The sequence below is a fragment of the Pinus tabuliformis genome, chromosome 3_1, assembly GCF_031772625.1.
Source record: "Pinus tabuliformis cultivar Carrire ecotype Pingquan chromosome 3_1, CPIR1, whole genome shotgun sequence".
Classification (NCBI taxonomy): Eukaryota; Viridiplantae; Streptophyta; class Pinopsida; order Pinales; family Pinaceae; genus Pinus; species Pinus tabuliformis.
In genome coordinates this window covers 877,469,749-877,496,635 of record NC_142301.1, presented here as the reverse complement: position 1 = coordinate 877,496,635, position 26,887 = coordinate 877,469,749, and the positions used below count along the sequence as shown (strand labels likewise).

Sequence of the window (26,887 nt, the reverse complement as noted above, 5' to 3'; positions counted from 1 at the left end):
CATTTAATGCCAAAATTTCGATTTTATTTGAGCACATGTCTTTTCTTTGATTTTGGGAGTCCACATTACCTTGGGATTTCACTTTAACTCCATAATTTTCCATATCATTTCTACAACATTTAACACGTGTGAATATTTATTTTTCTCCATTTATTCAATTTCTGGCTTAATTAATTGCTAGATTTCCCACTAAACTTAAAAAAAGTGAGTTTTGAAGGTTCAAAACACATTTTTAACCCCTCAAAGTGTGTCATGTAGAAAGTTGAGGGTGAGAGGTGCAAATTTTATTACTCATACCCCATACAACTTTTCTAGACATCACTTAATACATTACAAATATAATTTTTATTGCAATTTCTGCCTTGCGAGAAATCTAAAAAATAAAAAAATTACTACCTAGACCTAACCAAATTCCACGAAATTTTGTGTGTGTGATCTAGTATGGTAATAAAGATTGACCCTAGACACTAGGATTCACCCAAGGCTTCACCATCAAGCCGTATTCTGACTTTGGAGTATATTTGGAGGAAAAAACTCAATTAATTATTAAGTCATGGTAGAGAGATGATAATTACTTAAGTGAAAAAACCTCCTAGAGTAATACTCACTTGATGACAAGGTCCTAGGCTACCTAGTCCTGTTACATGACTCAAAACTCTTCATACTAACGTCACTTTTACAATGTCCCCTCAGGGTGTGGAATTTGGGTACAACATAAAATGATGAAGAAGAAGAAGTAGAGTTTAGAAACTTTGGTAATCTGATGATATCTGATGGTACAAGTATCCTTTGGCTCATCCTTTGGTTCATCCTTGGGCATGGAGTCTTCATATAATCATCAAGTGCCACTCCAGTGGTCAATTGACACACCCTGTTATCCATTTGATATGATAGTAGAGGGATTAAATCCTATATTGATAAGGATTAAGTCAGATACAACCACTTAGTTCTATCATAGGCCTTTAACAAGTCCAATTTAATAAACATTGTTGGCTGCTTTTCCTTTTTATAAAATGAAGTCCCTCCTGTGTAGTACTAATGGCCTTATGAGTTTGTCTTTCTTTCAGGAAACCAAATTGTTTAGCTTATATCACTTTTGATAGGACCCTTTTAAGCTTTGTAGCTAGAACTTTTGCGATATACATTTGTCGAGGGATATAGGTTTAAACTTTGAAGTTGTCAAAAGACCTAGGTTTTCTTTGTTTGGGATAAGTGCAATAAATATAGAATTAAAGTTCCTGGGCATACTACTAGATTTTTTGACTCCATTATTCACCCTTAGCAAGTCCTCTTCAACTAATTCATAAAAGCCAATGAAGAATTCAATAGTCCACCCATCAGGCCCTAGATTGTTATATTTCTTGAAAGAAGACATTGCCACCCTTAATTGCTCCTTCAAAAGATTATCACAGATTATCAAAGAGTTTCACATTTTTTCTTTAGACACAAAAGCACGTAAGAAAGATGCTATTTGGCAACCTTTGCAATATTTACTCTCTTAGGCTCCTTATAGATGTTTTGAAAATGTATGATCCCTATTACAACTATCTCCACATGAAATCTTACCATTCACCTTCCTCATCTTTCATTTCCCATATTGTGTTTTGTTCCTTCCAATGATTTTTCCGGTATTGTGGTGTGATATTCCCACTTAGCAATATTGCTAAGGGGAAATATCAATTTTGGCCATTTTTGTCTCATTTGCATTTGTACTTAGGAAAAGTGGGTTATGGAGCTCCACTTTCCTTTTGAAGCTAAGGAAAGGCTTGAACATTAGAGAAAGAGAAGAAAATTGAAGTGCTAGTGGGAGGTGGGGACCACTCATGGAGAAATATGCGCCCCCAATTAATGGGGAGTTCGAATGGCTGGGCCCACATGTGAAATTGGGGAAGCACATTGACAAAAGAGGAGAAGGCACTCATTTTTGGCATTCTTGATCATTTGAGCATTTACTTTGACTAGCACACTTGAGCTAGAGGCCAAGTCTACATGTGTTGTTGAACATAAGAGATTTTTAGGCAAGAATCTCACCCCTTGCTTCGGTGGACTTTGAGTGCCAAGCCCTAGGAGGGAATTCCATTTAGCTTCAGATCGATCCTGTAATATTCCTACTGGAAATATTAAATGATAACAATAGTGAAATCATAAACATGCAATAAAAATTGTACACATGCAAAAATCCCAGATTACGCCAAAAATAACACCCAAAACGCTGAGCCTTTTTATTAAATTAATCAAATGGAGTACAATGAGTAGGAACAGGAGAAGCTGGGCTTGCTACAACAAACAAGGTAAGATTCCAGGTGAATATGATGGTATCCAAATGTTGGAAATGACTCTACTACCAAATCTGCGTCCACCCAGAAAACTGTTGCTGCCATTGGAAAGGAACTGTTGATTTATCCCTCCAAATTGCTCCAAAATTCTGAGAAATTAGCCACAAGGACTACTCCACCAGCTCGACAAAACCCAAAAATATCTTGCGAACCCAAGTGGTGGAAATGGTCCCTAAAATAACTATGTCCCCCTCCAATAATTTCTGCTGCTGACTGCTGAATGCAACTAGGAATTCTGCCTTTAGGAGTGCTCAAAATTTTTTGCAAAATTAATCCTAGCCTCATAAAACTTAGAAAAACCCAAAAAGGGTTTGGGCTAAGTCCAACGTGCCCCGATGACCCTAATTTGTGCATGGACCTCTAACTGGCTAGCAAAACTGGTTGTAGATGAAATTTGCTACAAAATGCTCCAAATCTCTCCTAGAAAATCTCCTTACCAAATTGTCCCTTATTCCTTTGTAGCCACACCATATACTCTCATTGCCCAAGTGATTGCATAACAATGCCCAGTGAGCCCCTGTGCAGGCCAAGAATTGGAGCAACTCATCTCTCCCAAACGCATCACCAACAAACCTGCAAATTGACAAGAAACTCCAACCCTATTTGTGGAAGGATTCTTTGCTAATTGGCTAGCCCAAATTCACCTTTTTGCTGGCCCTCGCAAGAGCCACAATTTCTCTTTTGCGTCCAAGGGAAACTCGCTCCAGCTGAAGGAAATGATTGTAAATGTGCCCAATGGAAACTCTAAACTGAGCTCTCCAATTGCTCACTAGGGAGATACTCGAAGTTCTCTAAAGTGGGTGGAATTTCCGATCGGGAATTCCTTGTGCTGAACAACACAGTTGTCTTGGCTAAGCAGCTTAAGAGAACTAATGTTAAATTGACAAATTATCAAAAGTACTAAATGGAGACCTCCAAGCTCTATTTATAACTGTTGGCCCTCTCTCCCTTGGTGGTCCCCACCTTCCACTAATTCGCCCCCTCCCTTTCTCTCTCTCTTCTCACTAGTGCGAATTGCTCCATTGGGTCGAATTTCCTTCTCTTGTGGCTCCCACTTTCCAATAGAGCTATAATTTTCTATTTCTCCCAAGTCCCATATGCCAAAAATGCATCTAATGCCGAAATTACAAAATTGTGCTATGCTTAGCACCTCCCCAATAAACTCTATTAATCCCCTCAAATAAAAAATCAAAAATGGGGATATTACAGTCCTCCCCACCAAAAATTGCTTGTCCTCAAACAATTCTTGAACAAGCGTCCCCTTTGACTGTGGATCCCCACTGTCACTGCAAACTGTACTAGGGTCCCAAATGTGCCACTGGATCATGTTTGATCTTTGCACTGTCCTGTAGTGAAGGAGTCCCTTGATACCAAAATCCCAAGCCAACCTGATCAACGTGAAGCACCCCTTGCTCCACTCACTATTCGAGTAGTCTATCTCGTGCACTCTGATGGTGGGCCCCTGAAGATATGACCCAATCCTTATGCGAATGAAGTCTCTCCTACATGAGCTCCTCCTGATATCCTCCTGCTGACCAACCTGCCATGTTGATGAAGTTCCCTACACCATTAGTGACTCACTAAAGCCCAATGGGGAATCTAAATGATCTTCCCCCTCTAGTAACGAGCTCATCCCTAAAGGTCATTGAGTCGTCAAGTACTGTGATGCCTAGGTCCCATGTTAGCCTCAAAAGGGCGCCACAATGTTGTCGCTGCGTCACTCTGGTTCTAATAGACTGCCCATCGTGCATCCATTGTATCCTCCTCTCTTGGAACTCGATGGTGAAAATCTGGTAGAGGCGAAATACATCCTGCCCAGGCATCTCCATGACGCCAAAGCCTACCCATCCAAATCTAACTCTGAACTTGTGCAACAATAGAGAAAGCTTGCCTCGCCATACGATGAAGGCCTTTGCGAACCCCCATGTGCCAACCCAAGAGTGAACTAGATCACTCTCTGCCATGACTTTGCTCATCACGAGACAAAGTGATCTATCAATTAGATGAATCTCTGCGTCACATAGTCGGACCTGCTGTGGCATAGCTCTAACAACTGTTGGAATCCATCCGTGCCTCATCTCTAGTCCCTGCATGCAATCAATATATAGGCTCCATATATCATGAACTAATTTGATGCATGCTAAACTGCCCTGTGCCTACCACTGTGTAGTACTGATGACTGCTGGAAGCCACATGTGCCAAATAGCTACCCCCTAAATGCAACCAATAGATGGGTATTTGATACTCGCAATCGACTCAGTGTATGCGGGTCCCTCCTGCTCCTGCCAACCATCACCACTGGGTCTGCCATCCGCCCTCTCGATAATGTGCCAATATAATGTCTGGAGCCCGGACACATACTAGAAAACTACCTCAGTCGTACACGGTATCCTCTGCCCATGCATGGTCTTGACATGCCTTGTGGAAAGAGTGACACATGTCTCCCTCGTGACCAACTCCCCAAGTGTAGGCTCAATGATGAATGATATGTCACCCCTGTAGATGATCACCTCATCCTCCAACCTGTGGTTTTCAACTTGCGCACCGACCTAATGCCACCGTTGAGAAGTCTCTCCCCTAGTGCGATGCGTTTCATTCAAATATCTTAGGTGGGCTCCTCGTCCCCTGCTGCTCATGCCTAGAGTGTCAAAGGACAACAGCCAAATCGACGTTACCCATAAGTGATGTAAAAGACGGTCAGGCGTGTGAGTCCCCATGGATACCAGCAAGTATCGCTCATCTATGTCCCTGTCGATCCTAGGTGAACTACACCCAAAGGTATGCCCAATGTCTCTGTCTAGGAGTCTCCCTGGAGGCAACACTCCAAGACCCCGTTGTGCAGCACCGTGCAACCCTGCATACCACTGAGCATCCCTGTACTGCTCGACATGCCACTGTACACCGCTGGATACCCCTTGCTACTGTTGTCCCATCCTGTATCACCTCGTGTCTTGCTTGTGTCACCGTACCTGACACTCCCCGCGGGTACTCAATGCGATGCGAGCTACTCCCCCTACTCCACAATGTAAACCGAAATGCTATGACACACCACCATGCATTTGCATGCTCCTCTGCAGGCCATTGCTCCTCATTGCATCGCCCTGCACACCACTGGATGCTATGGCCTAAAATTAGGTCTGTACGCATCAGTTTGCATCCCTCTACACAACACTGGACCCTATGAGATAACTCTGTGTAGGCCTGTGTTCTATTGCTCATTGTCGTATCACCTTGTAACATACGGTATCCTGCATGTGCCAAAGTATCCACCACTCTGCTAGTAAACCCTCCATGATGTGGGCTACATCTCCCCATCTGCCCTGAAAGACCTGAGCGGCTTGACTCCTCACATGCCAATGAGAATGACACTACTGTGCCTATCCTTAGTAGCTCCGGTGTCCAGTATAATAATGAGAGGGCATCGTCTCCATGTAATGCCCTGCCTGGTGGCTTGCTGATGCCACCTCCTCCTACTTGCTCCTGCCAGAGTAAGCTAATCACCCTATGACTCCATGCACAGTCAATATGCCAAGACAACTCATGAAATTTGTCTGCTCCCCTGTCAAACCATCTTGTCACTAGTGTTGACCGGGGCTCTGATGGAGATCTAAAAATGTGTGTGTGCCCAAACGTCAGATCCATCATGCAACTACTACCATCACCTACCAACTCTATGATGTGATGGGAAATCCCACTTGGATCCCAACAACAGTGTGGCCCTCGAGTCCCTCTGGTAATCCTCGACCTCTACTGAAATGTGGCCATGGATGTATCCAATCGCCTAGCTTGCCCCATCAGGTACCAGCTCAGTACCTCTTGCCATCCAATCTCGAAGGAGGGATTGAATGTACAATCTCTTGTGTATGAAACAAGCCCTCCATGCTGACGCTATTCCATACTCAGCTCATGTCGCTTAATCTTGCTAACCTGGACATTCCCTCGGGCATGTCTAGACAACTTTGCCTCCCTCAACCCAATACATAAGGGTGGGCTAATAATGCTGTAGATCCCATCAACGTGCCTCTGAAGCGAACTATGCTGAAATCCCAACGTGTGGTCTCTATGTTGCTCCTCATCAATGACTAGCCCAAAGGATGGTTGCATATCCTCCTCCATCATGGACTCAACACGAGCCTTCGATTGCTCCATAGACAACCCAACACGCAAGATATGCTTACTAGTCAGCTGTAGGTGACTGTCGTCTGACAACTCTGTCATTGATCTAGATTCTTCCGTGCTTATTGGCTCTTCATCAACAGTGGAGATGTCTCTCGACACCTCATCAACCTGTGGTGCGCTACTATCACTTGAGAACTCGGTCACAACTCGGGATACCTCATTAATGGATACCTCAACAACGGATGGCATCTCATCAATGAGTGTATGCTCAACTGTCTCCTTGCCAACCATGGCCCCTTCAACTACTCTCTCATCTTCTGCCTTAATCCTCCTCATCATCCCTGCATAATTCCACTGAATCTCCACTGATTTGTGCATGGCTTTTAGTTCACGGAACTCTCAAAAAGAAAGGGATGCTTGAATTGCATGACCCAATAATTGGTATGCCCTCCAATTTGCTGCCAATAACTCCACATCAATTGCAATCATGTCTTGCCATTATGATGCATTACCCATAGTTTTGGGCACAGTGGATTTGTTGTATAATTGAGAATGGTCTTGATTCCCAATTGCAGAATGAATCAGTTGCTCCCCCACATCAATCATCATTTGTTGCATCCTAATCACCTCATTCAAGGTTACTGCCATGTTGTTTGATTTTAATATTTCTTTGGATTCCATGATTTCTTAGCTTTTTATTCTGGTCTTGTCATAGAATGAAGGGTTTCCGACAGGTTGAGCCAATATTATGGCTCTAATACCACTGTAATATTCCTAATGGAAATATTAAGTGATAACAATAGTGAAATCATAAACATGCAATAAAATTTGTACACATGCAGAAATACCAGATTACGCCAGAAATAACACCCAAAACGCTCAACCTTTTTATTAAATTAATCACATGGAGTAGAATGAGTAGGAACAAAAGAACTTGGGCTTGCTACAACAAGCAAGGCAAGATTCCAGGTGAATATGATGGTACCCAAATGCTGGAAATGATTCTACTACCAAATCTACGTCCACCCAGAAAACTGTTGCTGCCATTGGAAAGGAATTGCTGTTTTAGCCCTCCAATTTGCTCCAAAAATTCTATGAAATTAGCCACATGCACTACCCCACTAGCTCAACCAAACCTAGAAATATCTCGTGAACCCAAGTGGTGGAAATGGTCCCCAAAATAACTATGTCCTCCAATAATTTCTGCTGCTAATTGTTGAGTGCAACTATGAATTTTGCCCTTAGGAGTGTTTAGAAAATTCGGTAAAATTAATCCTAGCCGCCTCTCATAAAACCCACAAAAACCTAGAAAGGGTTTGGGCTGAGTCCAACGTGCCCCAGTGACCCCAATTTGTGCGTGGACCTCTAACTCGATAGCAAAACTGGTTTTAGATGGAATCTGCTACAAAATGCTCCAAATCTCTCTTAGAAAATATCCTTCCCAAATTTTCCCTTATTCCTATGTAGCCACACCATAGACTCTCCTTGCCCAAGTGATTGCATAACAATGCCCAATGAGCCCTTGCGCAGGCCAGGAATTGGAGCAACTCAACTCTCCCAAACGGCTCACCAACAAACCTGCAAATTAACAAAAAACTCCAACCCTCTTTGTGGAAGGATTATTTGCTAACTCGCTGGCCCAAATTCCCCTTTTCGCTGGCCCTCCCAAGAGTCACAATTTCTCTTCTTGCGTCCAAGGGAAACTCGCTCCAGCTGAAGGAAATGACTGAAAATGTGCCCAATGGAAACTCTGAACTGAGCTACCCCATTGCCTCACTAGGGAGACACTCAAAGTTCTCCGAATTGAGGGTGGAATTCCCGCTTGGGAATTCCTTGTGCTGAACAACACAGTTGTCTTGGCTAAGCATCTCAAAAGAACTAATGTTAAATTGTCAAAAGTACCAAATGGAGACCTCCAAGCTCTATTTATAATTATTGGCCCTCTCTCCCTTGGTGGTCCCGACCTTCCACCAATTCGCACCCCTTCCTTTCTCTCTCTCTTCTCACTAGTGCAAATTGCTCCACTGGGTCGAATTTCCTTCTCTTGTAGCCCCCACTTTCCACTAGAGCTATAATTTTCTATTTCTGTCCCTATGCCAAAAATGCCTCTAATGCTCAAATTACAAAATTATGCTATGCTTAGTACCTCCCTAGTAAACTCCATTAATCCCCTCAAATAAAATATAAAAATTGGGGATATTATAGATCCAGGGGCATTTCAGCGTGTTCTTGGAGAAACTTCAACAGAGATAGCGTAGGCCTGCGCAGTCTCTTCACTTGTCACACGTAGAACACTTAGAAGAGGTTGATTTTGGGGCTGAGATCGTGGGAGTAGCTTAGAACGGAGTTTTGCTGAGTTTTTCAGCCATTTTGGAAGCCTTTGGCAACATTATTCACAGATGGGTTGAAATACCCAGCAGTGGGAGGAGCTAGGGGAAATTGGGCCTAATTTCCAAGATCAACATTTGGCCAATTCCTTTGTTGGTTTTTGTGGGTTATTGGTGAAGAGCCCGGGGTTAATTTCCTGGAATTTTCTGAGCATCGGAGGAGGCCCTAACAACTATTGTTTGCAGCCAATTTTCACTAAGACAACACTGAGATTGTTGGGGACAACCACATTGCATGTTAGAGCAGTTGATTTCATCACTTGGACATTGTTAGCTTGCCTTGGGCAAGCCCAGGTGCATGCTTTCTGATCTTACCTTTGTACCCAACAATTATATCAATAAAATGACTCAGCTTAGTGCAGTTTACGGAGATTTCTAGTTGTTTAATGTGCTATAAATTTATGTGTTTGTTTTTGCTATGTTTGCTTTGTTTATCATTGTAAATTTCCACTAGGAATATTACAGTGGTATCAAAGCTCATAGTCTTGGCTCAGCCTGTGGGAGCAACATCAGTCTATGACACCAGAAGACCAACAAAACGTGACTTACTGGAGGCAGAGGTACAGGAGCAGAGAGAGGCAGCTACAAATTACCCTAGATCCAGTGATAGTTGAACTAGAGGTCGAAAGGCCAAACATGGGGGATAACGAGGGAGACAAAAGGAGTAAAGAGGAGGAGTTTTCCCAACATCTTCTCAAGGCCGTTCAGGATTTGTCTAAGGGTATTGAGGAGCTGAGGCAACAAAATTGCAGTAACAACAGGGGCAAAGGGATTCAAGGGGAATTCCAAATTGGCGAGGGCTTCGGTACTTCGCATCACCAAGGGGGTCATGGCCCCAATGCACCCCTCATTCCCAGCACACCACCTAGGTCCATTATTCCCACATTTATAGCATCTGGTGTTGGAGGGCCACAAGGGCAAGAGGAGATGCCCATGGGGGACTATTTTGTGGAGTATCAGTCCTATGGGCTTGACTTTAGAGAGGCCATTACCTTCAGGGACTTTTGTCAGCTGAAAGGTAATAACAGGGGAAAAGGGCAAGGCGGAGGAAGCTACACGCATGGTACCAATTTGCAGCGCACCATGGGGAGATTGTTCCTCCCAACTTTCGATGGTTCGTCCAAGAGCTCAGCGAAAGCATGGGTTGAGAAGTTAGATGTTTACTTCCAACTCAACCAGATGATGGAGGGGGAGGCAATTAAGATTGCCACGTTGCATTTAGAGGGAGAAGCCCACGACTGGTGGTTCCATGGGCTAACCACGATGGGGCATGCAAGGGTTACAACCTATGAGGATTTCACTAGGAGGGTGTTGGAGCGATTTGAGAGGAGAGACTCGAAGGAGCATTTTGGGGAGTTGACAAGGCTCAAGTAGACAGGGAGTGCTGAGGCCTACATCTCTGAGTTTTTGAGGTTGTCAGTGATGGTGCTTGACCTATCAGAGGCCAGGAGGGTTTTCATGTTCGTAGAGGGGCTAACAGAGCCATTGAGGGGATTGGTGAAGTCCAACAAGCCCACCACCTTGCAGGACGCAGTTGGGAGAGCGCGAGACTTGCAGGATGCCCTACCTAGGACTAGAGCACCAGTACCACCCAGACAGGGGTTCCAGCAGAGGGGGAGAGACACTAGGGCTCCACCACTGAGAGCCAACCAGGGGCGAGGACAGTTGGATGAGGAGACCTAGAGAGATCTCCGGAGGAGGAAGTTATGCTTCACTTGTCAGGAACCGTGGGCACCAAGGCATAGATGCACAACGGGCAAGGCCCACTACATTGAGGTCTACTCTGACAGTGACCATGAGGACGATGTAGAGTTGGAGGCAAGTGGAGATGACAGTGTGGCACACGTGGAGAGGGGACCACCACCACCACCACTGCCAGGGGGAGCCCCTTTCGCACCAGCAAGAGGGGTCCTTGTGTCCTTACGTGGGGTACCTAAGTTTTTGACGATGAGGATCAAAGGCACAGTACAGGGGCAACATGTCTCAGTTTTGGTGGACAGTGGGGCCACCCACAACTTCATTGATGCGTAGATGGTGCAGAGGAGAGGGATCACGACCGAGGAGTTTGAGGGGTTCTCAGTCCTTGTGCCAGGGGACAGGACCATGTAGTGTACACGCTATGTTCCTGCTCTGACAGTGACTATGGGGAACTATTCAGTCACTGATCATTTCTTCGTGGTGGATGTACCAGACACCAATGTGGTGATGGGTGTCCAGTGGCTCTATTCTCTTGGTCGGGTCACTACTGATTGGAGGAAATTGGAGATGGAGTTTACAGGGCTAGATGGCAACTTGGTGGTCCTTAGGGGCATGCACTCTTACCCACCACAAACTGTTTCAGCACACAGGATGGAGGCTAACCTAAGGCATGGTGACATTGAGTGGGCAGTAGAGTTGAGGATTTTTTAGGCTGGGGGTCAGCTCGGGCCACCACACCTTGATGTACAGGTCATCTTAGACAGGTACCTGATGGTGTTTGAAGACATATTGCCAGGGCAACCACTTGATCGGGGGTTTGAGCACACGATTGAGTTAGAGCCAAGGGTACAGGTCGTGATTACCACCCCGTACAGACATCCCAAGGCTTACAAGGATGAGATTGAGAGGGCCATTCATGAGTTGTTGGCACTTGGGCATATTAGGCCTAGCTCCAGCCCTTTTGCTTCATCAGTTGTCCTGGTGGAGAAGAAGGATGGGTCCTTACGCATGTGCATAGATTACCGAGCCCTCAACAAGAAGACCCTGAAGAACCGTTACCCCATCCCACACATAGATGAGTTGATGGACGAGTTGAGAGGGGCTAAGTTCTTCTCCAAGATCGACTTGCGTTCGGGGTACCACCAGATCAGAGTGAGGGATCAGGACATCCCTAAGACAACCTTCAGGTGTCACTATGGGCACTTCGAGTTCTTGGTCATGCCCTTCGGGCTAACCAACGCACCGACCACTTTCCAGTCCTGCATGAACCACGTGTTTTGTGGGCAGTTTCGAAAATCAATGTTGGTGTTCTTTGATGATATTTTGATCTATAGCTGGACCTGGGAGGAGCACTTGCAACACTTGGAGGCGGTGTTGCGTATTTTGGAGGAGCAACAGTTTTATGCCAAGCTATCCAAGTGTGAGTTCAGGTTGACAAAGATGCTCTATTTGGGGCATATTATTGGGGAAGATGGCATGAGAGTACATGAGGAGAAGATCAGGGCCATCTGGGACTGGCCAGTGCCCCAGAATGTGACAGAGTTGAGGGGTTTCGTGGGTATCTGTACCTACTACAGGAAGTTCGTGAAGGGCTTCTCTTAGTTAGCAACTCCCCTCACCGATTTGATGAAGAAGGGGGCGTTTGAGTGGACAGATGGGGCACAGGAGGCTTTTGAGTGCCTCAAATAGGTTATGAGTAATTGCACAGCGTTGGCAATCTTAGGTTTCTCGCAACCTTTTTGTACTTTAGTGCGATGCATCAGGGGAGTGCATAGGAGCAGTATTGATGCAGGGGGGACACCTGATAGCTTTCGAGAGCCGAAAGCTACTACCCCATGAGAGGTTGTACTCCATCTATGACAAAGAGATGCTAGCCATCATGCATGCGCTAGCCAAGTTCAGGCAGTACTTGGTGGGAAATAGGTTTCGGGTGAAGACAGATCACAACAACCTTAGATTCTTCTTGGAGCAGAAGCAGCTACAGGAGAGGCAACACAAGTGGGTGAGCAAGCTTCAGGCATACGACTTTGACATTGAGTATGTCACGGGTAGGAGGTCGGCCACCATTTCATTGATGAGCATTGCGCCAGATTGGAGGGTGCAATTGCTAGTGGAGTATTCCAAGCACTGATTTGCATGTGAGGTCCTTGATGGTGCAGTGACAGATGACCGATACAGGGTGATGAACAAGGTGATTTGCTTTCGGGACTGGATTTACTTAGTGCCCAACTCCCAGTTGAGGGAGAAGATCATGCAGGCTGCCCATGAATCACTGTTAGCAGGGCATCAGGGGTTTATCAAGACCTATAGGGCTATCAAGCACTTTGCATGGAGGGGCCTCAAAGATGATGTTTCGAGGCATGTCTGGGAGTGTGATATGTATGAAAATTCGAGAATCCCACCTGAATCAACTATTGCAACGATTGATTAAACTTCTCCTATTTGTTAATTACCGAAACAAATTATCTACTGCTTCCTACAACACATATCGAAGCTAATACTATTGCAGCCGTCACTTAATTAATCAATTTGCCGAAAACAAGAATAGAAAAATAGAAAAAAAATCCACACGTGACAGTATTTTTTGGACAAATGTCCCTGGAAAAATCCAATGCAAGAAAACCGGTGCAACAACTCTGAGGGTTTTATATTATTAAGTAGTAGTTTCAGAATACAACTCTGGATGCCCTTCCAGCAATCCAGTTACAGAGAAAATAAACTGGCAAAAAAACTTAGTGAGATTACCTCACTCTACCCAACAATTCCCGGCTGTTCCGGCAGCTGAAACAACTGTTTCCGACTATCTCTGCGCTGTCCCTGCATAGGCCTTACGTCAACCTCTAAAGGCTCTGCGTCAGCTCGATTGGGAAATGTTTGCCCTCTGGAGCTTCCATCTCTCCTGGTTTAGAAATGTCAACTCCCTCAGCAAACTTGGACTTCTGCGTTGAAGACTGCACAACTTCTGCATGAGCACTCTTGGCCCAGGGTCAAGCTCTGCATGGGCCCTTCAAGCTCAGTGTCAACCCCTCCTGGGTCTGCGCTATCTCCTCCTGGTGTCTCTCTGCCTCTCTGCTGCTTATCTTGGGTCCTGGAGAAGATACTCCAACCCAACTATCCCTGCCCCTCACTGCAACAACTCACATTCGAAATTCTCCCAGCAACTCCTTTGCTCTGCTTCAGAAAATCGAACTTCTGAACTCTCTGTGTGTCTTTCCAAGTGACCCTCAAGCCTCCTTAAATAATCTCCTCGTTGACATTCAACGACCCAGATTAGAAGTTAATCAATGGCTAAGATCATTTCTGCTTGATCCTTGTCTTCTTCTAGAAGTTACACCCACAGTTTATATTAATACCCTTTAGTTATTTTGTTTTCCCAAGTTTAGACTTAGGGTCCCTCTAAAAATAATTAATTATTTTAATAAAACTGTTTTCGGGTGGAATTTCCCAAAATGCTTTTTGGGTTCTTTGGAATACATGTGCCTAAGCCTCCCTGCAAAATTTGAGACTTAGAGCACATTTGATGCTACGAGAAATCAACACTCCCTCTTGGCGAGGAATGTGCTCTAGCAATGCACCTTGCTGGAGCATCACTCTGTTCTGTAACATCTCCCTCTACGTTGCTGATGTCTGACATGCTACCCACCAACCACTGCGCAAATGCTGCAACTATACTGCTACTGACCCTGCCACTGTCAACACTGCATCCATACTGCAACTCCCTTTTAAATCCTGCATCCATGCTATCGCTGGCACTGCCATTGCCAACTGCCACTGCACTGCAAACTATTGCTGCTACTCCATCAACAACGGAAAAACATCCCAAATTACTGAACTAACTGTGTTCAGTATGATACCATGTGAATGTTGGAACCTGACTGCTGCTAGTCTTTGTGCTGACCCTCTGAATCTACTGCGTTGCTGCTGACTACTGCTTTGTGCCATCTGCATTGCTGCCAACTCTGCTTTGTGCTGTTCAGTCTCTGGCGCTCCTAGCCACTGCAACTGTCTCTTCGACACTCCTCAGCACCATCCGACACTAGTCCATCCTGCTACTTTTGATCTGGGCTCCCGTAGCAAGGAATTGATCCAAGAGGTGGGCTCCTTGAGGATCTTGCCCATCTGTAGCTCTTTTGAACTACAACTCCAAATCAGCCCGCCTCCATCCTAGAGGTATCTCAGCTGTCATGGTGAACTCCTCCTCGATCTTCGCGAGTGCAACCTTCGGATTGTGCTTCTTATCCTTTCCCCCCTTCTTGAGAGGATACTGAGTTGCGTAGTGACCCATCTCACCACACTTGAAGCACTTTATCTTTAAGATGTCCTTCTTACGTCTTCGCTACTTCTGTTGCCTCTTCGATGCAAGGGCTACATTACCCTCCTCCTCCTTGGGCTTTGACCCACTGTTGCTGCTTCCATCAAGCTTACACTTGACCAAGTCTCTCCTTAGCTCCTCTTGTTTGCGAGTTACCCACATTTCATCCCAATTCGGCAAAGTCGCCCTGCCCAGGATACTCTGGACGAAGACTTGCCACTCATTTGAGACAGAATTAAGGGCCAGTCTAACCAACTCTAAGTCTTCAGGTGTGGACCCCACCACAGATAACTCATCACGGGTCTCTTGAAGCTTCATGAGGAATGGATCTACACGCTCCCCCTTTTGCATCTGAGTAGATCTCAACTTTTGCTCCAAGTACATCTTCTGCTGCTCGGAAGATCCTTGATATAGCGTAGACAACGCATCCCACATCTCCTTAGCAGTCCCTCTGCTAGCGATGTGACAGACAACATGATCCTTCACTCCATCGAGGATCATCCTTTTTGCCTTTGTCATTTCAGCTTGGTACTTCTTCAACGAATCTGCATCTATAGGCACAACCACCACGCTGTTGACATATGTCTTGAGGGCATGTTCGTCTAGAAGGAATGACATTCTAGCCTTCCAGATGACATAGTTTGATGCTCCGTCCAACCTATCTTGATCCCTCAATCCACTAGTTGTCATCTCTACCAAAAAATGTCGAAAATCTCCTCTCTGCTTCTCACTGCTGCTGCTCATTCAATGAGAAATCAGACTTTTCGGTGGGAAGTTTGCTGAGGAAAAGTTCCCTCACTGTGCTTCTCTTCTCTTCTGACGTCTTTCTGCCCAACAAAATGGCATGCATAAAACACTGCATCCCACCAGCTTCTCCTCACGCTGAGGCTTCAACGCTGCTCCCTCTGCCCCGACAAAGTTTCGAATTGGGAGTCGTTCCTCTCTGTTGATTCACTCAGAGAGACACTGCCTCGAAAATCAACCCTCTGGCTAGGATTGCGCCAACCCTCTGGGGTTTCGAATTGCTGTCTTCTCCAGCTTTTTCGATCTCCCTCTTCTGCTCAGCATTGGGTTCTCTGGCACTATTCTTCTTGCTTCACCTGCAATGCTCTGATACCATGTGAAAATTCGAGAATCCCACCCAAATCAACTATTGCAACAACTGATTAAAATTCTCCTATTTGTTAATTACCGAAACAAATTATCTACTGCTTTCTACAACAAATATCGAAGCTAATACAATTGCAGCCTTCACTTAATTAATTAATTTGCCCAAAACAAGAATAAAACAATAGAGAAAAATCCACACAAGTGACAATATTTTTTGGACAAATGTCCCCGGAAAAGCCTAATGCTGGAAAACCGGTGCAACAACTCTGAAGGTTTTATATTATTAAGCAGTAGTTTCAGAATACAACTCTGGATGCCCTCCCGACAATCCAGTTACAGAGAAAATAAATTGGCAGAAAAACTTAGTGAGATTACCTCACTCTACTCAGCAATTCCCGTCTGTTCCGGCGGCTGAACCAACTGTCCCCGACTATCTCTGCACTGGCCCCGCGTCAGCGCAACTAAGAAACATTTGCCCTCTGGAGCAGTTTCCAGCCCTCTCGGCTCAGAAATGTTAGCTCCCTCAGCAAACTCGGACTTCTACGCTGAAGACTACACAAATTCTACGTGAGCCCTCCTGGCTCATCGTCAAGCTCTACATGGGCCCTTCTGGACTAGCGTCAACCCCTCCTGGGTTTGTGCTGCCTCCTCCTGGTGTCTCTCTGCCTCTCTGCTGCTTATCTTATCTTGGGTATAGGAGAAGATACTCCAACCCAACTATCCTTGCCCCTCACTACAACAACTCACTATCGAAATTCTCCCGGCCGCTCCTTTGCTCTACTTCAGAAAATTGAACTTCTGAACTCTCTGTGTCTTTCCAAGTGACCCTCAAGCCTCCTTAAATAATCTCCTTGTTGACATTCAACGGTTCAGATTAGAAATTAATCAATGGCTAAGATTATTTATGCTTGATCCTTGTCTTATTCTAGAAGTTACACGCACAATTTATATTAATACCCTTTAATTATTTTATTTTCCTAAGTTTAGACTTAGGGTCCCTTTAAAAATAATTAATTATTTTAATAAAACTGTTTCTGGGTAGAATTTCCCAAAACGTTTTCTGGGTTCTTTGGAATACATGGGCCTAAGCCTCTCGCAAAATTTGAGACTTAGAGCACATCCGATGCTACCAGAAATCAACAATATGTGCCAAAGGAACAAGGGTGAGCAGACACACCCTGCTGGGTTGCTACAGCCTCGTCCTATCCATGAGGGGAAATGAGAGAGAGCATATCGATGGATTTTATTACCGGGTTGCCCATAGTTAGGGCAAGGACTCCATATACGTGGTGGTAGACAGATAGACAAAATTTGCGCACTTCTTTGCTATTTCAGCCCTATATTTAGCCTCATAGGATGCTGAACTATTTTTTAGAGAGGTATTTCGGCTCCATGGTCTTCCGAAAACCATTGTCAGTGACAGGGACAACAAGTTTATGGGGGGATTTTGGTAGGAGATGTTTTGACTAGTGGGCACAAAGCTCACTCCGAGCACTAGTCACCACCCCCATACTGATGGGTAGACGAAGATAGTCAACAAATGGCTGGAGGGCTATCTATGTAACTATGTGATGGGCCATCAGCGTGCATGGGTACAGTGGTTGCATTTGGGCGAGTATTGCTACAACACAATGTACCACATGTCCATATGTATGTCCCCATTCAGAGCTTTATACACTTATGATGCATTATCTTTTGGTGATGTGATGTTTGGAGAGAGCAAGACCCGTAGGGCCAAGGATTGGATTCAGGAGAGCCAAAATATCTTGCGGGTTCTCAAAGATAACATACAAACTACGCAAAACCAGCAAAAACTCTATGCAGACAGGGGCCGAGTAGAAAGGTAGTTCGAGGTTGGGGATTTGGTCTTCTTGAGACTTCAACTGTATAGGTAGTTGACACTCAAATAGAAAGGGGCCGAGAAGCTCCGGCACCTTATGAGGATGACCTATTTCTGACAGGTGCAGACCCTCTCATTTGCAAAAGTAAGAGGGAGTTGGATTTCGGATGTGGAATGATAAACTGCAAGCCTGTGACTACCTCGAGGATCTTAACTTTCAGAAGTTATATGGTAGTGATGTCGGACTAGATTTGGGAAATGCCTCTGAGTTTCATAAACTCATTCACGTTGATGTTCTTGGTGAACTTCCGTCCGGACATATGTTTTGTAGTTAGCATGGTGAGCTCATATTTGATTGAGCCTCACTAGATTGGTGCCAAGAATCTTCTGAGATATCTTCGGGGCACAATCTCTCATGGATTGAGATACACTGTCGGAAATATGAAACTGCATGATTATTTGAATGCTGACTGGGGAGGCAGTGTGGAGGATCACTCCAGCACTTCTCAGTGTTGGTTCTCTTTGGATTCTACTTTGATATCGTGGATGAGCAGAAAGCAGAAGTTGGTTGCTATAAGCACCACTGATATCGAATACATAGCTACGAGTATGATCTCGTGTGAAGCTGCATGGTTGCAGAAGCTCTTAAGTGAGCTGTTTGTACACATGATGAATACCACTGTGATTCTCTGTGACAACCAGAGGGGGGATTCGATTATTGAGGAATCCCGTATTCGATGATTGCTCCAACAGATAGACATCAGATACTGCCTTATCTGGGATATGGTAAGTCGATGAGCGAGGAGGCTCCATCACATTGAGACTGATGTACAGGTCACAGACATTTTGTCAAAGCCCCAGGGAAAGGTCAAATCTGTGACTTTCCCGAACGACTTGGAGTCGTTGAGAGACCTTCTTATAAGGGTCCTGCATGTTGCATGCATTGAGCTTTGGGAGCTCTGGGGGGCTTGGGGTACTTACTGGAGCAACATATGACCACAGGGCGACTCACCCTCCCCTGGTGGTGCGCTATGTACAGGATGACAGGTTCAACCTTCCCCTGTGATACCCCGTGGCGACTGTGGAACAGGATGATTAGTTCTCTTGTGGGCTGGGATGATTAGTTCTCCCGTGGCAACTGTGGAACAAGATGATTAGTTCTCCTGTGGGTCGGGATGATTAGTTCTCCCGTGGCAATTGTGAAACAAGATGATTAGTTCTCCTGTGGGTCGGGATGATTAGTTCTCCCGTGGCGACTGTGGGGCAAGATGATTCGTTCTCCTGTGGACAGGATGATTAGTTCTCCTGTCGAGGCATCCTACCCATGCAGTCTGGGACTCATGGGAAGTACCTCTCATCTGATCAATGAGCAGGGAAATGGGGTTAGGGACCATAGTAGTACTATCAATGGACGCATCGATGTATCTACCGTACTCCCTATGTTAGGATGACCTCCATTGATCTGGGATCAATGAAACTGATCTAGGATCAGTATGAGTGGTTTGAGACACTCTCTTGTGACATTGATTCGGGATCAATAAAACTAACTTCGGGCCAGTAAGAGTGATGTGACACACTCTCTTCAGATGAAACTGACTTCGGGCCAGTAGAGAATGGTATGAGACATTCTTGATCAATTCTTCTTCTTCATGGTTTAGCAGAGCAGAGCAAAGTAGAGCAGAGCTCAGCAGAGCAGAGCAGTGCAGGGCACTGATGGCAGAGATAGTACAGTCGAACATATGGATCAGCGGATGGAGTTCTCCCTAGTTGAGAGGGAGTGTTAAAATTGGAAACTAGGGCCAAACTCCATGTGGGTCATCTTATTAATGGAAGCTGATATTTTTCTTGGATCCCTCTCATCGAGAGGTGTAGGATTAATCTAAAGATCATCCGATTCCGATAAGTATTCATGGAGATATGAATTTATTTGTGTTATGGGACAATTCGTCAAGGTCGGCCAGCAACCAAATAAACCCCACTTGTGCTCAACGTTTTAGTATAAATAGAGGTGGCCTTCAAGTCATTTCAACATACTTGGGATCTCTTCCTCTCTACTTGTCTTTGGGTTTTAGTAGGAGGAGAGATCCTGAGGGATAACGCTGCCCTAATCCAGAGGGCAGAAGCCGGAACTGCCGGGAAAGCTAACGCAAAGGGCAGAAAGCCGGAACTGCCAGGAATTGCTGGGAAAGCTGACACAGAGGGCAGAAGCCGGAACTGTCGTGAACAATCGAAATTGCCGGGAACTGTTGGAACTACCGGGAAAGATGTCGCAGAGGGTAGAAGCCGGAATTGCTGGAAACTGCCGGGAACAACCGGAATTGCTGGGAACTGTCGGAACTGTCGGGAAAGCTGACGTAGAGGACAGAAGCCAGAACTGCTAGGAATAGCTGGAACTGTCAGAACAACCGAGAACGCTGACGCAGAGGGCAGAAGCTGGAACTACTGGAACAGTCGGGAAAGCTGACGCAGAGGGTAGAAGCCGGAACTGTTGGGAAAATTGATGCAGAGGGCAGAAGCCGGAACTGCCGGGAACAGCCGGAACTGTCGGGAACATCCGGGAACAGCTGGAACTGTCGGGAATAGTCGGGAACAACCGGGAACTGTCTAGAACAACCGAAATTGCCGGAACAACTGGAGCATCTGTCTCCGAAGAAGAGCAACATGCAAGGGACAACTAACTAACATTGGGACAGTTGTATGGTACTTAGCAACAAATACACCAAGCATGCAATGTTACAGCTAGCATGCAAGGGACAACTAGCATGCAACAACAAGCATGCTAAGGACAACAAGCATGCTAGGGACAACAAGCAAGCAAGGGTCGACAAGCAAGCAAGGTGCAACCTACACATAGGTCAGTATGGCAACATGGTGCAACAATGGCACATAATGCAGTACAGTGATGGGTACAATCATGATTACTAAAGCGTGATGAGATGCAGCATAGTGATGATGGGTGCAGCATGGTGTAGCGCGGTGAGGTGCAACATGATGACGAAATGCAGCACAACGATAGGTGAAGGAGTCACCTTGGAGAATCAATTGAAGTTGCATGTCTTCAACTGATCTCATGTATCATCTTCTTAGAGATGATCTATGCTCTTATCTAGATAAGTCGAAGTGTTGACTTCTGTTGTCAACGTACTATCTCTCTCTCTCTCTCTTTGCTGACTATTGAAGAACATATAAGAAGAATTGATCAAGGATTTCCCCACATTGGGGTTTGTCCCTGGCTAGTGCCACATCTTGTGTCCTCTTGTCTTGGCTTGTCTTCTGCAATTTATGTTTATGTTCTATCTGCAGTTTACTTTAATGCTGATGTGATTGCTAATCTGGAAAAGATATTGAGCTAACTGTGAAAATTGAAATAAATTGCTCTAAGCATAGAACATACCAAAAATTAACAATTTTCTACCCTCTTTTGAATCTATTTCCATAGTTCTTACTCCCTTGCTTAAACTGACACACATTTAACCTAACTCATAGGACATGCCCCTGGTGGGCTACTTGTCCGGTATCCCATGTGTTGGACACAGATTCATTGGGACATGTGTCACACACGAGTTTGGCATGCGCCTTATTCATAGGACACGGGCGAAGCTTATGTCCATGTGCCCTAGATGTGTCTTGATTTTAGTACACTTGTCCTGTCAAAAAGTGGTGATTTTAGTACACTTGTACACTTGTCCACTGCCACACATTTAACCTAACTCATAGGACCTGCCCCTAGTGGGCTACTTGTCTGGTACCCCACGTGTTGGACACAGATTCATTGGGACATGTGTCACACACGAGTTTGGCATGCGTCTTATTCATAGGACATGTGCGAAGCTTATGTCCATCTGCCCTAGACGTGTCTTGATTTTAGTGCACTTGTCCTCTCAAAAAGTGGTGATTGCGAGCTCTAAAAAGGCAACTCACCCCTATTTTTTACTCATTTATTTAGCAGGTTGGAGCTTTAAGGTGTCTTGGTGTTTAGTCGGGTATTATATTTGCAACTTTGAAAGGGGGGGGGTAAGAAGCCCTATGCTTGGCGAGAAACTTATGTGGCAACATACCCTCTTCTATAGTAGTTAGCCATGAGTCTCCTCTCTCAGAGTCTCCAGTTACATCATCTTCTTGTTGCGAGAGGAATTGGAGTACATGTGGGAATTTGTACAGTTTGGAGAGGAGCAAGCTTGAGCAATCAAGGTTAGAGACAATGGTGTATGTGCACACCAACCTTTGTCTTATTTATAGGTAGAGGGAGGAGTGGTTGAAGGGAAAGACAAAGACGTGGTATGTGTTTCCTAATGATATGTGTTTAGACATCAATGTTGAGTTGGCATTAGGCAACTTGGATCTTAATGAACCAGTGCTAGAGCTAGTCACTTTTGATGATGGTGATCCTCTTGAGGGGTTATCCTCCACACGAACAGATCCATTGATTGGATTGGATATAGAGGAGGGGTAGGATGGTGGAGAGAGTAGTGGCACTGATGCTGATTTTGATTGACATGGAGGAGGACTACAGTCACAATCTATGAAATTCTTCCATCTACAGTTCTACTATCTACCCTATTTTGTATTTGTCATTGATTTTCCCACCTGGAGTAACAGTGACTTGGTATCTATGTAATACATTTTGATTTTGATGGCTTGATGAGAAAAATGCAGTTTATGGTTCTAATTTCTTGTATGTTTGTGATTTGATCACCATTGATGTAGTACTAGTAAGTATTGAGTAGTAACTACTTGTATGATTGAATTTGTATCATGTAAGCTAGTTGATATTCCCACCTAGAGTAGCAGTGACTTAGTATCTATGTAATACATTTTGATATTGATGACTTAATGAGAAAAATGCAGTTTATCATTCTAATTTCTTGTATGTTTGTGATTTATCACCATTGATGTAGTACTAGTAAGTACTAAGTAGTAACTACTTGTATGATTGAATTTGGATCATGTAAATATTCTCGTTTCTAAATTCTAATAAAATTTGAATCTTTATGTCTTTCTTTTTGTATTTGTGATATATATATGTGTATGTGTGTGTGTAAACCGTGTACTCTATGTCCTGTTTCTGAGGTCGCTGTGTCTCATGTCAGACACTCTTATTTCTGTGTCCTTCATGTTCCATGTCATTGTGTCTTGTGACTTAAGTTTTCACCCTAGGTAAATTGCCCTAGTGATCCATTCCTTGGATATGACCAGATATCCTCTCCTTGTGTGGATAATTCATATAGTCTGCCAGTTGGATGTCTTCATCCATGCTGCAGAAGCCCTAAAGCTGCGGTAACCCTAAACATTCCTCCACGTCTGGATCATCTAGTTTTTTTGTCAATTTGCTTTGGAGATTTTATATAACAGTGTGGAAAAAGTCTACAAAAAATCCCAATTTAATCCTAAAAACACGATTTTTTGAACTAAACGATTTAATCCCCCAACTTTTTGGCGACTTTTTCACAAAGGAAAAAATCGCGATTTTTTCCTTATACTCCCGATTTAATCGGGAGTCGACCCAAAAAGTCTGCCTCCCTTCCCAGGCCGCGGATAAAGAGGCCGCAAAGGTGAAAAAACTGTAAATTGAAGCTTCCATCCATGCATTTTCAAGTTATTGCATTGTATTGTTTGTCATACTTCTTGCGAGCATAGTAGTCTCATTTGTAATCTGTTAGTTTTGAGGTTAAGATATGTTTTTGTTTTCCAAGGAAAAACAAATCTTTATACTTCATATTTCTAGTTAGAAAGCAAAGTATACATTGGCTAAGCCTCCAGGCTTTCAGTGATCCAAACTCTAACAACCACTGCCCCTTCAAAAGATTACAAAAGTACCAAAAGGATAAGCATACAACAGTGTTCCGTAGAAAGAACCCCACACCATCAAAAACATTGTTATAGTTGTTGAATGCTTCCAGAAGAAACAACAAAGAGGAGGTCATGAAGATCAAATAACAACCACCTGTCCAAAAAAACAAAACCAGTGCCTCAAAAAAGAACCCATTTTCAGACAGGAACAAAGTACTTGTGAAATCTTGTGATAGAAAAGATCCTTCCTGCAATGAGAGCACGTTTTGAAAGGGAATCTTCTTTAGTGGTGAACTCCTTGTAAATGTGGGGAAAGGTTATGTATCAGAAGTGGATTTTACCTCCAAGAGTTTTTGAATAATAGATGCCAAGGCTAGGTTAGTAATCTGACATCTACTGTCTTCTCAGAAAATAAGCAGCTTGGAGTCACCAAGCATTAATTTTCACATCTACTGTGATACTCATTGTTTATTTTCATTGGACCTACTACCTGACACCTTATTACCCAAGCAGATTACAATCTGCTGAATAAATGCATGACTTATTTCTTAATACAATTAACGGAAACAAAAATTAAAAGGGGAAGAGGATCTCAGTGGCTGATTACTTGATGACTTTTAGATGACTCATGATAAAGCAATTATTATATTTTTTGTTGATATTTTGACTCTTGAGAGTTGAGATTCAGACAGGACTCAAAATTCAGGAGTTGATTCACTATTTTGATATGTGATGTAGCACTAGACTTCATATACATATTATATATTAGCTTACTTTACATGTTTATGTGGAAATGCATTTATTTGATGTTGTGGATACTCTAGATGTTAAAAAAATAAAAAATAAAAAATGAATAATTTTGTGTTTTTTAATTTTGCCGACTTTTTGCCGACTTTTTCAAAAAACTCCCGACTTTGACGAGTTTTTCAACTTTTGGACCCTTGCCGAATTAATCCCGACTTCGACTTTTTCCACATTGTTATATAATGATGGAAAATGGAGAATGATTATGCTTGTCCAACTTCATGACCAGGAAATATTCATGATGGAGATTTGGATGGATTAAAATTATTGTAATATTAATAAAAGGATCATGATTACATCCTACTGATTTATGGCATGCATACAAATGAACTGACTAGTTAATACGATATCTTACTCATTTGCCTGCATTTCTAGAAAAAATATCTGCCAGGTCACTTCTTTACTGTAAAAACAATGAAAAGATTTACTGCATATACAGATTCACCGTATAGACAACTCTGAGAGAAGCTAGGTGCTTTGCAACCTGGTGGGATAGATGTCCATTGCTTCTTGTCTTTGTGTAATGTTCTTATCCACATATGAATATACCAAATGCACACACTTACACATGCAATAGATTCATTTATACCTCACCCATTCTCCTCAAGAAATGAGTAGGTCCACAAAATCCTCCTGTAATATACGCTGGACGAATCCCAGATAACTGATTACTGGCATTGCAAAGAACAGGGAGTTCACTGTTCTGTCAATAGCTCATTCATATCTTAATCTAGTATTGGTAGTCACAGCATATTTCATTTTTCTTATTTCTTTCTCTATTAATTTATGAAAAGATGAATTGGAAACCACAATGCTTGTGGATTCAAAATCTGTTGTTCAATGTTGACCTTAAGATTTAAAAAAATAGACCACAGCTTTCCTGGTGACGTGCTCTGACACCTTGTTTGTGTTTGTGTGTGTAAAGTCGTTGAAAAACAAAAAAAATCAGAATGGAAGCAACTGAATCCTATGCCAATTTTGTAGGTTCTTTTCAAGCATTTGGAAAGTGTTTTCTTATCAGGGCAGACATTCTTCTCTGATTGTTATAGTTTCCAAATGCTTGAAAAGAACCTGCAAAATTGACATAGGCTTCAGTTGCTTCCATTCTGATTTTTCTTTTTCTTTTTTCAATTACAAAAATATTGATTTTGTCCACTTAGTAACTTACTCTTTGGCATTAAAATTTAATCTATATATTCCTTGGCTGCCTTACTTATGCAGGCTTTTCTGTGCCCTGTCAATCCATTCATCTTTATTTTGCATGTTCTTTTTGGGGGTTTTCATTTATAGAGGTTTTTCTTTTGATGGCGTGCAGAGCATAGCAACCATATTTAAAAGAGAGAGGGCTATTCATGAGGCTAGCATGTTTCCTTAGCAGTCCGATATGGAGGAAACATTATCTTAGAACAGTGCTATGATGTGTTGGCATGCATTTCTTGTTCTGCATATCTGGTATGGACCATTTATTTTGCTTTGATTTTTAAATTTAAATTTTTTGTTTTCGTTTATATGGACTCATTCATCAGAATACCATAAGCATAGGCAGAGGAACCTTCATGAGTCAATTTTTTCCCCTCATGTCTGCAGACCTCCTTGTCTCTCTTAATGATGAAACAATTTCCAACATCGATGCAACTAGTGTCAAGGATATGGCCTTCTGTGGAACATGAACCTTGGCCCAGCATATTCATATCTACTGTTTCTTTTCTTCTTTACAAAAAAAAGCTTCATGTTATACATATATATTTTCCTGTTGCAAAAATATTGTTGTATGCATATCAAGCTTCCTCTATGGACAGTGTAAACAGAGTTTTTTGCCTTATTACTGTGCTATTTGATGGTTACTGTTGACTAGTTTATGCTGGTGGTACTTTTTGTTATGGTGCAGTGTCTTTGTTTCAGACAAAATTACAAAAATAGTGTGCCAGTACTGATGTATCTTGAAGTCTTGTACTCATAATGGTGCATGCTTAAATTTTAAAAGAAAGTTATAACTATACCAAATTATTGCAAAATGGTATACAGATGCAAAAACATCTTTGCACAAGGGAGTGCCTTGCATAGTTGGCACTTTTTCCTTTGTATGCAGCTGGGATTGTTTGTCATCTTCCTGCTACCGTACAATACACTTGATTTTAAAACTTCACTTTCAATTCTGTTGATTCAAACTAACGGTCAAAGCAAACAGTGACAAAACAAACAAGCGTGTGCCCTCATGATGATAAGTGAAGTATGTTTACTGCTGGTAAGTGAAACATTCAATTTCTATTCCTGTCTATGCAAATTGATTACTATTAGTAATTTTCCATCATAGGAAGGCAAATGTTTTCTGATGGAAAATCACATTAAAAAAAATAGTTCTGTTTTCACAAATATATTATCTATCAACTGTAGTTTTCTTAAAGCAAATTCTGGGAACACAACACTTTTTGATTTGATATGAATTGCTTTGCAAGCAAAAAAAATAAAATTCCCCTCCAATATTTCAAGT

General features: G+C 43.3%; 1 protein-coding gene across 3 annotated transcripts in view; it reads left to right on the top strand.

The window, feature by feature from the left end:
- The window catches only part of LOC149190387 (uncharacterized), a 66,272-nt gene extending 40,469 nt beyond the window's left edge, over positions 1–25,803 (top strand). For all 3 annotated transcript variants that reach the window (XM_089412140.1, XM_089412139.1, XM_089412138.1), the window contains one exon: positions 25,712–25,803. The gene's annotated coding sequence lies outside the window, so the exon portion shown is untranslated. The remainder of the gene's footprint in view (positions 1–25,711) is intronic.
- Positions 25,804–26,887: the final 1,084 nt, after the last annotated feature.